At 46.1% G+C, this 16398-nt stretch overlaps 1 protein-coding gene across 3 annotated transcripts in view; it reads right to left on the bottom strand.

Annotated features, from left to right (window-relative positions):
- Positions 1-16398, bottom strand: part of LOC146862015 (broad substrate specificity ATP-binding cassette transporter ABCG2-like) — a 667466-nt gene that overhangs the window by 544116 nt on the left and 106952 nt on the right. The window contains exon 1 of one of the 3 annotated variants that reach the window (XM_085641174.1): positions 4765-5141. The exons of the other annotated variants lie outside the window; for them this stretch is intronic. The gene's annotated coding sequence lies outside the window, so the exon portion shown is untranslated. Of the gene's footprint in view, positions 1-4764; positions 5142-16398 lie in introns of those variants that run through there. 3 annotated transcript variants of the gene reach the window in all.

The raw sequence follows: 16398 nt of genomic DNA on the forward strand, positions 1-16398 counted from the left end.
ATTATTTTTAAACATAAGAAAAGCCAACATTAACATCTGGTAAATGACTTGCCTGGTTGCTAAGGAGAGAGAAGGGCAGACTCTGAAATGATTAATATCAAGATGGCATTAATGAATATTACATTAAACAATTGCATTCACAAACACCAACCCCGACCAAAGAGCAAATATGATCTGCTAAATGAGGCTTGCCAACAGCAATTAACTAGGAAACAAAATAAGCACTGTAACAGCCCCTAGGGAAGAAAGACAATTTTGCATCAATTGGAGAACTGGCTCCTTATAAAAAACCCGTGATGGTGGCCTGAATTTTTTTCATCAGGCTTATGAAGAACCGCTGGTGAACAAAATACTTCAAATTATGGAAGCGGCTGTAATAGGATGCAGGGTAAGTGGGAAAGATCTATTGAGCGTGTTACAAAGTTATACAGCCACACCAATGTAGACCCCACATTTTCTATTTTTTTTAAGTTGGGAGAAAGAATTTTCCAAGCATGGAAGAAATTCTGATGTTCTCAAACGGGCTACATTTCTAGTTTGCATGCAGAATGGCTTTTGCATTGCCCTCTTGAGATGCAGAGGACACTGTGCGAGCTACAGTTTTACTTTTTGAAGACGTTAAGCCAGAGTAATGGTAATGTTTGTGTAGAGTAGTGTATCGGTCCATGTATGCTCCACTATTTGATATAAAATTATGTCTAATATATCTCTACGACAGCAATAGCACTGTTTGCTCCTGAATCGCTGCTAAGTGAGAGCCACTGTTTGGGGCATTTGAGGTGATCACCGTATCAAATTCTGGGAACAGGTTGAGAAGAAACAACATGGCAGCACTTTCCTCATTCAGTGTATGAAGTAGGTCATTCAACATTCCTAAATAAGCCATCTCGGCTCCTTGTCCTGGTCTAAAACAAGACTTTGCTAGAGCCGAGAACAAGGGGGCATCAAAGATGGTGGAAAGGTACATGAGAAATGTGACTTGCTGTTGCTGCTTTGTCTGAGGGGTCACTTCTCGGGTGTGGAATTCTGAGGCCACTTCAGGGGTACTGAACTCTAACCTGAAGTCCTCTGTCATATTGTATCCATCTCAGAAGTGACGTGATTAGTCGTGCTGTGTGGTGTTGCATTACTTGTGCAATACAGACCTGGCTCAGTGTGTATCTCTCATCCAAAACCACAAACAACTTCCAGTCCTTTTTCTGCTAATTTCGCTACTCAATCTCAATGGCGTGTATTATCTCCTGCTACAACCTTGAGTTTGATGTAAGGCCAGAAACCCTTCCATATGTTCTTTCATCATTTGAAAAGACTGTTAACTTGCTTGCTGCAACTAAAACTGGTAACAAACTAAGCTGACTTGTCTAGGTAAATTGATTCTTGGTTCTAGCAGATAATGTATTATGTGGTATACATGCCAATAAGGCATAATTAGATTTTTCATTCAATTACAGTTTTAAAATAGCTCTAATATATACCACTGAATTGACCCACATGAGGAGAGTTTCCATTGTTTGAATTCTCACACAGGACAGACCAAAACCCAACAGAGCACATTAGACACCACTTCACACACGTGCAATACAGCACAGAAAAGCTTTTTAGTTAGCTATCACATTGCCTCCAAAATTACTAGGCATGGGCGCAATTTAAACTATGCAGGTGCAACTCACAGAATTGTGAGAATTTCACGTTATGTGTGTCAGTTACATTTTTAACCTATTGAGGCATGCATACACACTTGTGTGCCTTTGCATGACGCACCAACATACAAGAAAAATTATGTTTGAGGTGCTTTTATTGTTTTGCAGTATTTATTAGCACAAACTGTGCCTTTGAGTAAAAAATGTAATACAAAGTTGTGGATTTCCAATTCGCTTACATTTTGTGTAATTACCCTAATTTTACTTACCCCTAAACAGTGCTTGACAAAAAGATATTACACATCAAGATAAAATAGATTAATTCTGACTGAACATCCTCAAGACAGATCAAACAAGATATATAGTTGGCTGTCAAGTGTCCCAACGGTACTAATAAAAGAAATGTCACAGAAATAATAAACATGATGAATTAGACGGAAAAGCACTATAAATGTATGCCCCAAACAGTTTAGATATGCCATGACTGACTGTTCTATCATGTCAAGCAGCTAGCAATGTGAAGCTCGGATGGGTCTCTGGAAAACAAAACCTAATACTGACCCAAAAGTCATGTACCCCTGAATTCACACAAGAGAAAAGTTTCCATTGTTTGAATTCTTCATAGAGGACAAACCAAAACCCAAAAGAACACATTAGACAGCACTTCACATACGTGCAATACAGCACAGATATGTCTTTTAGTTGGCTTTCACATTGCTCCCAACAGTACTAGGCCTGGGCGCAATATAAACAACACAGGTGCAACTCACACAATTTTGAGAATTTCGCGTTACCTGTGTAAGTCACATTCTTAACCTATTGAGGAGCGCATGCGCACCCAGAGTTCAACAATTTCACCACTTCTAAACTTCCTAACACAACTGTAGAGTATCCTCTATATATCAACCACTGACCGACCCACACACTATGCAAGTCACACTATATACTCCTAACTATGGACCATAAGACTATTAACATACCATTGAAGGAATTTGTGAGACTCCAGTCTATGATGGGAACCTTGAAATGTCATGCACAGTAACCCAGAGAGTTGTCAGGGCCACAAGCCCATAATAATGGCAAAGAATATGGAAAGCGCTATGTAAATACCAACACAGTATATACTGTGAAATAAGAAAGGTGATTCTTTAGTCAAGCGCTGCCCTCATCCTTGCCGCAAACTTACATTTTTCTTGATACCCTCCGCACCCCACATTTCGGACAGAGCCTAATTGTATGCAAAGAAACTGATGCAGGCAATGATTAATGACTTTTTAGAAGGCTGGAATATGGAGTAATGAATAACTGATGAGAAATTGAGCAAATAAGACCCAGAAAACCTAATTTAGAGTGTTAAAAAAATAATATAAATGTGAGGTAACCAGTAACACGGTGTTATAGGAAGAAAACCTTGCGCTCCTTTACCATGAGCAAAAATAAATATGGTAAAAGGAAGTACAGGTAGGTATGAAAGTCATTCACAAACTATGGATAAGCAAGCAGGTCTCACCTTTGGGACCTATTGGCTACCCCATGGGTTTGTATCGATGCTGGCCGACTGGCTAAAGATTAAGCAAAAAAAAAAAAAAGAGGCACTGCGACGTATCTGTCTGTCTCATTGTGCAGGTTTAGGCAACATGCACGCGCACGTCTACAAAATGGCTCATGCACTTCTTTTTTTTTACAGATCCGATTTGGAACGGTAAATAAATTTTAAAAAGTTACACAAAGGCATTTTTTTTTTACGTGCAGGTGGCAGAAGCAACACAGAGGCTTTATCTGTGGAGAAGCAACACAAAGGGCGCAGGTAGAGAATTAAGCAATATAGTGGTGAATTGATACCGAGGGCGGGGCAGAAGCAACACAGAAGGCACAGTGGGTGAAAAAAATAGAGGACGATGGGAAGCAGAAAGCAACATGGACGAGAGAGAGGAACCGGGAGCTGTTGCGAGAAGCACATATTGGCGAGCACAATAATGAGGAGTCTGGAGACAAGTACCCCGGTGAGAGAGCAACACAAGTGCGGCAGAGAGAAGAGCAGCACACAGAGAGACATCTGGAAAAGAAATGCAAAAGAAAAAAATTAAAAGGTAATGCTTCAAAAGTGCCCAGTGGAAGGACACAAGTAATGCGTCCATGCTCCACGGGAGGGACAAACACATGAAGTGGAGGGAAACCTATGGCAACTGACCAATAAGAAACAAGAGAGTGACAATGAAACCAACCAATGGTAAGCAATAGGCGGCCTCTAAGCCTACTGTTAATAAATAAAATGCCCAGGCGATACCTACAAATGAAATTCTGACTAAAACCTTACAGTGTAACGGTACTTTTATAATCGCCCCATAGTGGTAATAGCACCTATTTAGCTAAAATCTATAAAGTACATGCAGAAGGGTAGAGTCACTGTCATGTGCAGTATTCGCCACTGGAATTGTAGAAACTAAAGCGGAGGTCATAAATCAAATAAAGGAAGCGACAGAAGAATTACGTTTGAAGCATGAGGTTGTTTTTCCGTGCATTCATTTTATGCATTTAAGTGTCTCGCTTAATTTTGCTTGTCGTTTGAATTTCCATGTTTTAACACAACCTTCCGCTCGATTGGAAACCTAATAAGCGGCTCCAGAGGCGTAATCATTTAAAAAATGGGGCAGCAAATGAGCATGAAGAAAGTAAACACCGCTGACAGCTCAAACCGAGAGATTACCTAGAGTCGAAAATGCGTTCAGAATAAGGGGTTGTTATAGGAAGTAAGCAAGTAATAGGGTTAAATGAAGGTTGACTGGGGGCTGAACAAGTAGTTCTTGATTCAAATTTCTCCAAACAGCAGCTACTCGTCTACACAGGTTGCTGCAACTTAAGTTACACCTCTATTGCAGACACTCGTCACAAGAAGACAATGACAAAAAAAACGTACTGAAACGTTTCCTCAGCTTCGTTCATACCCTGCAACATACAAAGGCAGAGCTGCTGCTGCAAGCACGCTACTGCAACAGACCGAGCCTTACTTCCTCGCAGCTACCATTGTTTTTCCTTCCCCGGGGGGTGATGCGTCCAGCCACGCGCTCTCTCCCCGTTAGGACAGCTCGGTAAAGCAGAGATCGAACAGTCAAAGGGAGCTCACCTGCAGCAGCCGAAAGACAGAGGTGTGTAAAGTCTGCGGGGCGGCGGTGTTTCCGTACTAGAGCCCACCAGAAGCGATACAACCCCACCAGAAGTGATGTGTCTGGGGGCGCGCGGCACTGCAGGCAGAGGCGGGCTGGATCAGTTTCAAGTGCATCATTACAGCGTGGAACGCACCCTCGGGAGCTGCGCGCGCGCGTGCTGCAGCCCGTCTGTAAAACGCACGGTGGCATTTTAAGAAGTTTTAAGTTCACACAACGTTGGCTTTTAAGAGGATTAAAAAGAAGCAGGAATGGAAAAAATGTGCAAGACTTTCAGAGAGGCTTCCGCTAAGCAGAGCTGGAAGGGGCATGTTCTCCATGTTGCTAAAATGAAAATGCAGCCATATTCCTGGAAGTAGAAATTTGAGACAACATTACCCGGAAACAAAGGACCGGTAGCAAACGAGAAGCGTTCTAACCGCTACACGGATTTTATACCCATGAGTCCTTTTATGGCGATACCCTGGGAGTTTACAAGAAACGTATTGCTGCCGATTACAGCGCTTAGATGTTTGTCAGCCATTTGCGAGTCTAGCTCATACGGTCTAAGCGCCTGCTGATGCACAACATGATTTAACAGTTCCGAAGCTTCTGATTTTGGTATATCTGGGGCAGGGGAGCAACTAAACCCAAACTTCTGGGGGGGGGGTGGGTGGGAGGGGGTGCTAAGACTCCCAGCCAGAGCTTGCGATTACACTGGTCGCCCACGGTGCAACTGTCTTTTTAAGCGCCCCTAACCCATTTCCTCCTTCTCAATGAATTCCCTCACTACCACTTGCCAACAATGCATCTCTCTATAGCCCCTTTCTGACAAACATTTAATTTTTTAGGTCTCGCCTGAGCCAGCGCTTTAGCGCTGCTCTGGCGAGAGCTATTGAAAACGGGGATTTGGAAGTGCAAACGAGTGCTTTTCAGGCCCCCAACTACAGTGCATGTGCGCCGGGCGCGCGCACCATTTGGCAGCCTGCGTGTACATTTCGCGGGTGCTTTGATGTTCTCAGTGAGCCGCGCGGCCACTGCGAACATCAAAGCGCCCGCGAAATGATTACTTTCACTTTAGCAGCCGCACAAGTGAAACATACCCTCTAATTCTTCTTTGGGCCACACCTAACCAACCCTTTCATCCTTACAATGTAACGTTTGCACCTACTTGGCAGACTGGTTCTCTGTTGCTCTTTCCTCCTCTGCTCTCTCTCCTCAGACTCCGTCCCTCCCCCTGTTGCAGCAGCTGGCATTACACGGGGGTGCTCATGTAAAGCGCTCCAATACAGAGTTCGCGCAATATAAATTTGCAATAAATAAATATAATGTGGTCCATGGAGCTTTTCGCTTTCAACGTGCCTGCCTGTTCGTCTGATTTGACCTGCCAGAGTGATTGACCACGTCTGAGATCGCTCCCACACTCTGCTAAAAAACTCTGATTCCTTCCAAGTCGCATCACCCCTCACCCACACACACTTATCCCTCGGAGGTGCACAAGATTATCTCTGTGCCCCCTTTTCTCTAACCCCTCTGTGAATGTGCAGTCAAGAGAAAGAACCCCCCTACGAAGAATCCCAGGCCCTGTGACCTTTAACCCCCCCCCAGCACCAGCCTGGCTATCATTTACCCCCTCACCCACCTCGCAAAGGGATGTCATTACTCACTACAGAGCATCAATTACAGAGGGGAGCCCTCATCACCCATCATCCCATTCGGCGCAGGAGCGCTGAATGGAAAAACAGCCCACCTCATGTCCACCCTGCTGTGCCGATATGGAAGCCGCCGGGGGGCTGCCGTAGTGCAACCCCCCCAATCCACATCTGGGACAAGCAGGGGAGGGGGTCGCGCTGGGCTGGAAGCTGCAGCTTCATTGACTCACCTAGACTTTGGTCTTTACACTTACCCAAGGCAAGCAGATGAATTCCTGAAGACGAACTCCGCAGCAACCGCGCTAACCGCCCGAGCATCCTAACTGCGGATCATACATATACAGAGCAGGTGGGTTAGCACGGGAATCTGCAACTGGCACATCAGCCCAAGATCTCCGACACCCATTCAGCTATCTAACTGGGAATGTAACCTCTGTGCCCCGCAGTTCATGTAGACTGCATGATGCCATGGGGTCATTGATCCTGCCCCAGAATTTTCTTCTAAAGGGGTGATCTATTTATCGAATTGTATTCACCAGAATGCATTTGGTTATACAATTTAAGCCCAAGACCCCAATTGGAGAGGATATGGCCTAACGGCCAGAGCTGCTGACATCGGAGCTGGGGAACCAGGTTCGAGCCCCGACGTCGGCTCAAAATCCTGGTATTCTGGACAAATCGATTAATCTCCCCGTGCCTCCCAAAATTAATGTGTCCGTGTGTAACGTAACTGGCGCTCAAATAAAAGCGCTTCAATACCTTCAGGGCGAGTGCACGCTATGTAAAACCGCAAAACAGAAAAAAAACTAGAACATGGACTAGTCGGTAAACTGCAGCCATCCGGTAAACCTTAGGTATGCTTGACATATGGTCATTATTCCTGCCACCACCCCCGGAGTGTCTTCTCACGCTGCTTCTAATTGGATCCATATCATGTGAGACACCTCTTGCCAGTCCTGGATTTGAAATCAACAGCATGTGCATGCTTTTAGATCGAGTTACCTTATGCTTTACGGTTACGGTGACTTGTGACCAGGTGGTATAACGCTAGTGTGACACCACTTTTCCATTGCTGGACTTTGCCTTACAATATATTGTCATCAGCTGTGTTGGTCCAATTGAAATGAACCCAGACTACAACTCCCAGAATACAATGACCTGTAAAATGCCCAGGAATGCAAACATGGTGTTCTCTGACATGGAGCTATCTGATTACCCTGGTAATGGTAACAAGCATTGGCATAGCCAATAGGTCTCGCTTTTGGGACCTCATAAGTGTTTAACTATGCAACAGTTGCATAACTAAATACTTATAAGGTCCAAAAAGCGAGACCTATTGGCTATGCCAATGCTTGTTTTATAGGGCTACTCATAGTTTACTCACACTCAGTTCTGTGATCTGCATGGTACACGTTCTTTGTAGCAGGCACATTAACACCCCGCTGCGCTCTGTGGGTGACAGGAGTGCAACAGTGTGAGAGTAGGGTGAGAGGAGTGACTGCAGGGTGAGTGAGGTGACCATATGAGTTTTGGGGCGGATGTAAGTGCAGAGTGGGACGAATGAATGTATGGTTAGTGATAGGCTTGTTTGAGTGAGATCGGAGAGTGAGCAGTGAGGGGTACAGGTGAGTGAAGTTTCCCTTGAGTGCAGGGTGAGTAGTGTGCTCGTGTGAGTGCATGGTGAGGTACAGGGTGAACAGCGTAAGTGCATTGTGAGTGCAGAGGGATCACTGTGAGTGCAGAGTGAGCAGTGCTCATGTAACCACAGGGTAAGTGGAGGGAGAACGGTGTGAGTTCATGGCGAGTGGCATAAGTGCTATGTAGTTATTGTGAGTGCAAGGTGAATGGTGTGAGTGCATGGTGGTCAGTGTGAGTGCATTACAATCGCTGTGAGTGCAGGATGAGCGTGAAAGTGAAGGGCGAGAATGAGCAGTGAGTTGTCTGAATGCAGGGTGCATTTCAAGACACTTGAAGTAACTCAGTATGTTATTGACGGCGGCGTAGCGTTTCTGATTTAAGTTAAACTATTGCTATTATGGCATTAATCAGGGATCGAGGGTGGAGGAAATAAATATTGCGCTCATCCTGCAACAAACTTCAAGTCTTGTGATTAGGGTTGCCAGCTCATTATTTTGATGTCCCAGACATTACAAAAATAAGCAGTCATCTAAAGCCTATTTTCAGCACTTATCTGTGCATACTTGAAACAGCAAATATAAATAGAAAGCATTTTTTATTGTGTTCTAGGGCTGCCTAAATGATCCATGGCTGATAATTAAAGGGAACACAGACAGAAAGTGACATTACAAATGAATACATATGATTTTATTTTTAACCCCATTTAGTGTCAAGACGAGGCCCTTGCAGGGTCTTTAAACAACAAATGGCTGGTATTTTTCTTTTGGCAACCCTATTTTATATTTCTTTTCTTGAAATGCATTCTCCCACTATGGCAGTGAAAGTGCAATCCAAATGTAAGGCATAGGCAGAGAGGCGGGCCAGAGAGTATTAGAACCAGAAAAAAACGAAGCCTCTGGAACCAGTTTACAAAGGTACGTAAATATGCAAATGGTCTGTAAAGACCTGTGAAAAACTCGGGCGTGCTGGAGATAAGACTCCAGACACTGCCCAGCCAAGCCCACAGCATGTCAAGCTGCAGCAGCCCGGGCTGAGACACACAATGGTGGAGGAGGGGGTTGGCTGAAGCCCTTATAGCCCTAAGGGCGTTATCTGTTGTGTTGCCACAGCTAAAACTCTCTTTGTTGGTTACTAAACCCAGTTAACGATTCGGAAAAGGTGTACTGAATCATTAAATAGGTTTAGTAACCATTAAGTAATCGCAATTGGAAAGGAGCTTGTTGAGGGCGTCTGTTCCAAATACCGATTACTTTACAGATGTATTCATGTTTTGGGACTGAAATCCGGTGTCAAAATAATATTTTACCACCAATTCAAAATTCAATGGTAAGCCATTGACAAACACGTTTTTTTCCATGGGACCACTGTGTACTCCTAAAAAACGTTTGTTTACATTTTCAATGTTTTTTAAACGCGCCCCATTTTCCTTTTAGGAAAACAGGCTATATTTAAAAGCAAGCATTGGCAAAGCCACTAGGTCTCGGCAATCCAAGAGCTATTGGCGTTGTCAATGTCTTTCAGCCATGTTGAATAGCAGCACAACCGCTGTTCAACATGATTGAAACTCACATAAAAAAGTGCCATGATCCAGTCTGCACTGTATTCTGAAGTCATATTTGAAAGTCCTTTCATGGGTGATAATGAAGTAAAAAGCTTTTGTGAAATAAAATATTTGGGCAAGAGCGCACCTTTTAATTGGGGAAGCTATGATTTATGCAAGTTTTCTGGTTTCACTTTGTACAACTTAGCTAGGAAATAAGTATTTATTTGTCTTACCTTCTGTAGTGTGCTCCGTTGCGACTTATCTGCCAGAAGCTGGCAATTATGTTTAAATGAGAGGGTTGTGATAGGCGTGCTGTAGCCTAGCGAATTGTTAACAAAGGGACAGCACATGCGCTGCCTAGGTGAGACCTATACTTGTATTTTAGAACAGCCCACGGCTATTTGCAGTGAGCTTTTAATAACACATCACCCACACACCAAATTGAGGAAAATCCAAATACAAATGTCTTGGGAATATTTTCTTGAGTAGTGTGAAAAGTGGCCTATTTCCAGAAAATCCCCAGAGCACGGGATTGGGTTGTGCCACACAAAGGAATGGCGCTACCTTTTCCAGCAAAATATATCTGTGAACTCTCCTCAAATACGTGTGGGGCGCAAGGTGCATTTGTACTTGTGGCTGATTGTGTTTTGCTTTTGAGTTGTATGTCCACGTGTGTGTATTTTATGATGAATGTGTGTTTCCTGGGGTGGCTTGTATCTGTTTATTGAGTGTTTTTGGTATGGTGTTATTAGCTGTATAACAATGTGGTGGGCGCGTATATGTATGACTATGTATGGTATTGTGTAGGTTTGGATTTCATTCAACGTGTAGCTATAAATAGTTTATACAGGGCTCTGAGACAGGACACTGAGAGTCACAAGATGGTGCATCTGTTTACATAATCAGTACTCAGGGCTGGGAAAACTGAATCCCTACAAATTAAATCCTGTGGATTTCAGCAACCGCATTCGACCTGCAGTGACTGGCGAGTCACCTTCACCACGATCTCCCCAAAAATGTTGCACAAGAAAATTCCATTCTATTCTTCGGGATTTATATAGCGCACTGTTACGCAGCGGGCCTACCAGCTCTGGTAATAAACCTCCGCTGGCGGTACTACTTGCATGCCTAGAAATTAGAATATGTGAATCTTCAGCTGTTTTCTGAAGCTGATTTCCGATTTGTCCATTCTGATGTGTGTTGGGAGCGCATTCCTGAGCTTAGGTACCAGATATGAGAAGGAACTTTCTCCGCATCTTATTCTCTTGACCTTTGGGACCAGTAGAATATTGCAACCCTTTGATAGCAATTTTCTTCTCGGCGTATATATGGGGTCACCAGGTGTTGAATGAGCTGGGGACCTTTTTTGGTCTCACATGGCGTTGCAGGGCAGAGCCCTGCTCCGCCTCGCGAGAGATTTTGTAGGAGAGGATTTTCAGAAGAGGGCTTTAAGCCGTGCCCCTCATTTCCATTGGCTGGTGTCACCGTTTATGCTAAACGGTGGCCAGCCATTGGAAATGAACTATGTCTGTTGCCTCCCTTTACCTTTTTGTGCCGTCCCACTTGGACTGGCTAGCCTGCTTTCCTTCTGTCATAAGGCATTTCTTATCTTTATGGGGCCATGTGTTTAAACACATGGCCCTATAAAGACAAGAGATCAAGGCTTGTTTTGTTTTCCCTCTCATGTCTTTTCCCAGCTCCTCCACCCCACTCTCTCTGCTGTCCCTCCCCCCTCCCTTCCAATCGATCATGGGACTCTCTCAGGAAGTTCCACGTGATTAATTCTCAAAGCTTGTTTAGCTATCTGATTCGGTGTAATGGGGCCACTTTCATTTCGGTGCCCTTCTGGGCCTATCGTCTGTCCCAGTCCAACCCTGCACCTCTCTTTATTAAAGTGCGGTGCAGGCTCCGCACGGTATCCGGCACCAGACTTGGAAATGCGCAGAACATCAAATCCTTCAAGTGGTCTTTCTTTCACAAGTGTTTTCTTGGCCGCAGCATCAAAACGTTCTGAGAGAAGAAAAGTTTCCAAGCCCACAGACTTCATAATTCAAAGGGAGCCTGTCGGGGCCGAACGCCCTTTCCTGCAGCATCAGCAGGCAGGCCTCAGATGGTGGAATTCCTCTCTGAGGGTGGCAGCGTAATGCGGAAACGCACAGGTCAAGAGTAAGCGGGCGCACGTTTAATCACGGACAGGAACACAAAAAGAAGACGTTCAGATTTGCAAAAACTGCAAGGGAGGAGAGGTGTAGAGCCAGAAAAAGACGAGCCATGTGAACACAACAAAAACGTGGAGTTGGACTACATATACTGGTCTGCAGTGGGTGCATTCCACTTGCTGCAGTGCCCCACTGTGGTTGGAAAACTCTGTAGACTCTTATTTCCAGATCAACTAAGGATACAGCACCCAGCGCACCCTATTGTTTCAGGGGCCGTCAGTGTAACATAGGTGTGGGTGCAGGCCCGATTTTGTCTCCTACTAACTTTGAAGTTTAAAAGACACCGAAGTTTCCGTAATTATGCACGAGCTGCTTCCAGCATTTCAGTAATGATAGGAACTGGTGTAAGGCTGTTCTGGCGGGTCTCCATGCAAAGTGGGAGTCTCGTAATGTGTGCAAAGAACACAGAGGCATATTTACAAGGGCTTTATCTCTGTTTTTTTGGCTTACAAAGTCAAAAAAGCGGAGATAAAACCAGAGCCCTATTTACAAGAGGGTGCTAACATGCATAATCGAATGTTAGCACACTTTTTCCCAACACCTCCCTTTGCATCTCCAATGAGATGCAAAGTGGGCGTTACTGGGCGTACCCCGGATGGACTACCTTGCAAATATTGCTGATGTTTACATCGCGATATTTACAAGGCAGCCCACATGATTTTAGCAGAGGTTAGATTTGGGCGAAAACGGCGGTTTTCACCAAAATCTAACGCCTGCTAAAATCCTGACTTGGCCATCCCTAACATAGGGGAGGATTATGCTGATACGACCCTGTGGGTTGTATCAGCAAGGTTATCGCCGTTTTTCAGGGAACATCGCTGGAAAACCAGCGATGTTCCCTGCAAAAGGGCGATAACCTCGCTATCTCTGGAATTTTTATCGCCCTGGAGAAACGCGTTGTTAATAACGCGCTACCAGGGCGATAAATTCGAGAGATAGCCTGCGATAATATTATTATCGCTAAGCACGGCCAGCGATAATTATCGCTGGCCATTGATAATATGCCCCACAATATTTACACATCCGTGTCAAGGAATTATCTTAGAAGCATCTCGAGCCTTGGGAAACAAGGCTTCCCACCTCTTTCTTCTACCTCCAGGATAGCGCGTTGCTAGGGATCCGGTTTCAGTTGCAGCGCGCAGTTTAGAGAGATGTCATTAACAGGCTGCTAGGTACAGAGTGTACTGCTTGCTACCTCCTGACCAAACGGCTATACTTGGTAAATAAATTTCAAAGCAAATGCAAGGAATGCTGCTTTACTAGAGAAAGCAACGGGCAAGAAGGATGATAGACTTAAAACAAAAATGTATCTTAGGTCAGTGTTTAATAAGTGATTGCCATGTGAATAAATAAACAAATAAATACATACAATAATTTGAGGGACCCTATTTTTTTCTTAGGAGGACATTGCTAGCGCTGACGAATTCTAGGGTACCAGATTCCAATACTACCTAGTTTTAATTTAACCTTATGCCTCTTTCTTACACGTCTATATTTCCTACTGCTTTATCTTACTCTGCAGTTCTTTTCATCTCTGCTTTCTCCCCTTGTTTAAAAAGAAATAAAGGCAGTAGCTTAGCGCGCATCCTAGATGGTCGCGTGAGCACAGGGCTCCCCGGACCCTCGCCACTCCTCGCAATTTATCCTGATGATATCCTGATTTCTTGGACGGACTTTCGAAGGTGAACCTCGACTGAGTCCATAACTCTTTTCAGAATTTAAATCGGACTTGGGCGACCAGAATTACAGCACTTTGAACTTTTAAGGCCCACCTGGAGGCCGTGCCGGGGACTTGGTGATCTGTGGAGCTGGGACGTAGTTGAACACCAACGGCATTGGGACCTCATCGGTGGCCGTACCCCCACTTTCGGTTTCGCTTTCGGATCCTGGCATGGTCTGATTGAGGGACCGTTTCGCTCGGCCGGGGACCAATCCAGCCTCCATTTAGTGTCATCGCTGCCTCCTCATTACAGCCTACTGGGTCAAGTCATGACTCTCTCCGGACCCTACGAGCCAGCTTCTTGGCCGGTTGGTGCCCGACCTGCCGGCGGCCATTTTCACCAGGTCTTGCGTGCCCCTCCGGGGTGCATCTTCCAACATGACGGGCAGGGGTGAACCCGAGAAGCGGAAGACCAAGACGTCTCTTCGTGGGGGACCGTTCCAGACAAATGTTATGGACCGTTATACTCAAGCCAAAGGATCCCCCGGGCTCTCCAGCAGTACCCCGGAGGACACCAGAGAAGACCCTTCTGCCCCTGTTGACTTGTCCCTGCAGGACATTATGGGCGCCATCACCGGCATGAAGGAGACCATCGGCCAGCAGTATGTGGCTCTGGCTCGTAAAATTGACAGGGTCGCCATTGATGTCACTCTAATCAGGGCCGACCTGTCTAAGACTAACGAGAAGGTGAAGTCATTGGATTTGAAGACTTCCAGCCTCATGGCCGATGTGTCGGAACTTCAAACAGACCTTGGCGCTCTGAAATCGGCAAACGACCTGATGTCCCATCGGCTGGAGGATTTTGAGAACAGGGCACGACGCAACAACATTCGCGTCATAGGTGTTCCAGAGAATCCCGAGACTCGTTCGGTTGACCTCCTGGTCGAAGATCTAATCCTCACCCATCTTGCCCCTTCTGGACTGAGCAAGTTTTTCGCTGTGGAGCGTGCACATCGTGTCCCGGGCGGTAAGCCCAAGCCTGGCGCTCCTCCGAGGCCTATCATCGCAAAACTTTTTCATTTCAGGGACCGTGATGCGATTTTGCAGGCTTCGAGAGTGCACGGCCCAGTGAAATTTGAAAACTCCTCTGTCAATTTTTTCCCGGACTTCACTCAACTTGTCCAGAGACAGAGGATGGGCTTTCAGGGGGTTAGGCGACGTCTCCGGGACCTGGGATTGAAGTATGCTATGCTTTTCCCTACCAGGCTTCGAGTGGAATACGAGGAACGGACCTTCTTTTTCGAGCGACCGGACAATGTGAGTGACTGGTTGGATTCCCTGCCTGGTCGGGGCGATCGAACGGGGCACCCTGGCGGTGCCGAGGGTGGTGAGCCTCCACAGAAGTGACCTTTCGGTCCCTAACCTTGACAATCGGACATTGCTCAGTTGGGTTCTACTTCTTTTGTATATTTTGCCTTATAGTAGTTCGCGTACGGGTGGCGGTTGGAGACGGGCCTCTCTCCTCCTCCGGGGTCTTTTTGTAGAATGGGATTGTTAGGGCGACAGGCACACTGCATTTTGGGGTGGCTTTATAGTCTGCAGGGGTGCAGGGAGGGGGGAGTTGTAACGGGTTTCGGTTGGGGGGTGGGAGGGGGTGTTTGTGTTTTCTTTTCTCAAAGCGGAATATTGGTTCTTTCTCTGCTTCAGGTGTCCTGCTCTCTGTGGGGAGACTCATGCTACTTTTGTGGGGATGGGGGGGTAGTGGGTTGAGGTTGATATCTTGGAACGTCAATGGATTGGGGGATCATATCAAACGGGGTGTTGTACTGCAATATTTGCGTCGTTTGACTCCTGATGTGGTACTCCTGCAGGAGACGCATTTGGTCGGCAATGTGTGTCATGCTATGAATAGGTGGGGATACCGATTGGTTGCACACTCCGGGTTCACCACTGGTTCCAGAGGGGTTGGTATTCTGGTCCGGTCTTCCCTCCCACTAGAGATTGATAATGTCATCCTTGACGACAGAGGGCGTTATGCCGCCCTAACCGGTAGGTGGGAGGGTAAGACTCTTTCTTTAGTCACGATATATGTTCCCCCAGGTCTCCAGACCTCCACTTTCTCTGATGTTGGTCGGATGTTGCTGGAACTCCCCGATAGTCTTCTCCTCATGGGTGGGGACTTCAACTCCGTGCTATCCGGCGATCTGGATCGCCACCCCCCCAGGGCCCTTCCCGTTTCCCAATCATGGCTTGGTGGGTTTTTGGACACCTTTGGTCTGGTGAATTGCTGGAGGTTAATGCATCCGACGCAATGTCAATACACCTTCCACTCCGGGGCTCATGGGAGTCTCTCCAGGCTTGATTACTTCCTCATGCGGAAATGGATCGGGAGTGATCTGAAATGCCCCAGTCCACCCACGTTGGGGAGGTTAGACACTTGGCCCGGGGCATTTCAGATCACTCCCCTGTGTGGCTTCTTTTCGACACGGGGACGCAAGCCGCGGGGCGGATCGCCCCTATTAACCCTTGGCATCTGCGCAACCCCAAGACTCGCAACAGCCTCATTAAGTCGCTCGACCACTACTTCCTGGAGAACAAGGGGTCTGTTTTGTCCTCAGTGTCCCTGTGGGAAGCCTTCAAAACTGTTATTCGTGGACAGGCCCTATCTTTAATAGTTGAGCCCAAGAAAGCTAGGAATGGGGAGGTCGTGAGGCTGGAGGCCGAAATACTGGAGTTGGAGGCTGATCTAGACTTAGGTGTCACCCAGGATAGGCTCCACGCCCTTAGCTTGAAACAGTTTGAATATAAATCCCTTGTTACGGATGCCGCCAAGACAATGTACAGGGAACAGCAAGGTAGACTGTATGATGTTGGGGATAAGGCGGGTAAATTGATTGCATGGC

This window comes from Triturus cristatus, chromosome 2_2, assembly GCF_964204655.1.
Source record: "Triturus cristatus chromosome 2_2, aTriCri1.1, whole genome shotgun sequence".
Lineage (NCBI taxonomy): Eukaryota > Metazoa > Chordata > Amphibia > Caudata > Salamandridae > Triturus > Triturus cristatus.